Source organism: Cynoglossus semilaevis, chromosome 3 (genome assembly GCF_000523025.1).
Source record: "Cynoglossus semilaevis isolate Cse_v1.0 chromosome 3, Cse_v1.0, whole genome shotgun sequence".
In the NCBI taxonomy this organism is placed as follows: Eukaryota; Metazoa; Chordata; class Actinopteri; order Pleuronectiformes; family Cynoglossidae; genus Cynoglossus; species Cynoglossus semilaevis.
The window spans coordinates 15,687,036-15,689,006 of record NC_024309.1 but is presented as its reverse complement, the minus strand read 5'-3'; the positions used below and the strand labels follow the sequence as shown (position 1 = coordinate 15,689,006).

The 1,971-nt window shown below is 49.7% G+C and overlaps 1 protein-coding gene across 1 annotated transcript in view; it reads right to left on the bottom strand.

The window, feature by feature from the left end:
• Positions 1 to 1,965, bottom strand: part of dlgap1b (discs, large (Drosophila) homolog-associated protein 1b) — a 56,295-nt gene extending 54,330 nt beyond the window's left edge. The window contains exons 1-3 of the mRNA XM_008308363.3: positions 1,795 to 1,965; positions 1,325 to 1,526; positions 634 to 917 (exon numbers count right to left, since the gene is read on the bottom strand). The gene's annotated coding sequence lies outside the window, so the exon portion shown is untranslated. The remainder of the gene's footprint in view (positions 1 to 633; positions 918 to 1,324; positions 1,527 to 1,794) is intronic.
• Between the last annotated feature and the right edge of the window lie 6 nt (positions 1,966 to 1,971).

The window sequence follows — 1,971 nt, the reverse complement described above, 5'->3', positions numbered from 1 at the left end:
TGGGGGGAGGAGCCTGCAAGGCAGCATCCAGAGACGATGATGGAAAAATGAAAATGTTGTCAGAACACAACACGTCACAGCCGTGACCACACAACATGACACGTGATGTCACAGCAGCTCCTGGACACGCACGGCAGACCACGGTCCACGGTCCACGGTCCACGGCAGAAACCACAACAGTGTGTTTTCATGTTGACAGCGAAGACGCCGCTGCAGCGGAGCTCCTCCGTCAAACCAGCTGATTGGACGTTTTACTCCGGCCTCATTAACACTTGGGGCAAGTGTTGAACAACAGTGTCAACACGGCCGCGGGTGGAAAATACGATCTGACCAACTTTGTCACAGAGAATCACACCGTGGACTCCGCTCATGACAACCGGGATCAGCTGGAAAGTTGTGCAGATTCCCAGCATCCACGCATCCTGTCACGCACATAAACGAACCGTCAACACTGGGCAGCACGGTCCCTCCGTGGTGGTGGTGGTGGGGGGGTGTGGGGGTGTGTCCGTGTGTTAGACGGAACGTGCTCTAACATTTTGTCGATTTGAACTGATGACAAGTGCAAAGCAAAGCCACCGCAGAATGAATGAGAGCAGCGACAGACAATGGACGCGTCAGCTGCCGTGTCCTTACCTTCTGTCAGCACCAGGGGCTCGGCGTCCGGGGGACGGACTCCAGGGTAATCCTCTGACCTGAACTCAGATGTTTGGGACTGTATTTACCTCCTCGGTTCCGGGTCTGTCACACTGGATGTCGGAATGATAGCGCGGTCTCGTGCGGTGCAGCGTCTTCCTGTATGTGTGAGCTGCAGAGGCTTCACTGAACCTATGGAGCAGCGCTGCACAGGAGCGGAGGGATGGAAGGAACGACATGGATCAGCCGACTGGGTGGACCGGACTGACAACCTCCAGACACGTCTGTGAGATAAACATGTTCCTTCATCGTTCATATCATAATAAGAGTTATTATACATTATATATATATATGTGTGTGTCCTACAAAACTTATCTTTATACTGGTACAATACACTTTGGTTTTGTGTGTCGCATTAAACTTAAACTTAAACTTATCTTTATTAGTCATTGTGACACAGCACAGCACACCATGCACAACGAAATTTACCCTCTGCATTTAACATCACCAAAGTCAACAGTAGGCAGCCGTGGTCAGCGCCCGGGGAGCAGTGCTTGAGGACGATGGTGGATTCGAACCTGGGGCCTTTCGGACCGAAGTCCGCCTCCTTCACCACTAGGCCACCACTGCTGTGTCACTAATTAACCTAATTAGCACACTGGTCCGTACCATTGTCCATTCATATACGTACCTGTCCAGAATACCAGTGACAACTTCAACGTCAGCGGTCAGTTCTGTGGTCAGTTGCTGTGATTCTATCACATTAATCCGATCGAGGAAGTGGATTCCAGTCTTTAGACCAGGCTCAGGTCGACCCACCACGGTGACCCACCACGGTGACCCACCACGGTGACCCACCGTCTACACCAGAGGTCACATTCAGAGATGTCCGTCTGGAAGATATGAAATAATCAGATGAACTCTTCAAAAACATTCATGTTGTAGTTCTTCCAGCAGCCACTAGGCCTCCATTTACTCAAAGATTCTGACAAAAGCTCAATGTATTTGTAATCTACATTTTAATTCCTGTATCAACAAAACCAACTTCTTATCACAGTCTGACACCAAACCACAACAGTAAGAAGAGTCCGAGGTTTGATCCACCGTAGTACTTTAAAATACTCTAATACCACAGTGAACGTACGCACATAGAGACATTACCTGGGAATTTACTGGAGCCTCGAGGCCTTTTCATCATCCAGCAATCAACAATTTATTGGTGGCAGTCAATCACTGAAGGCGTTCTCTGGAAGTGTCGGTGAAATCAATACACTCTAGATACACTGAGTGAGAGGGAGAGTGAGAGGAAGGGGGAGAGAGAGGGGGAATAGGGGGAGG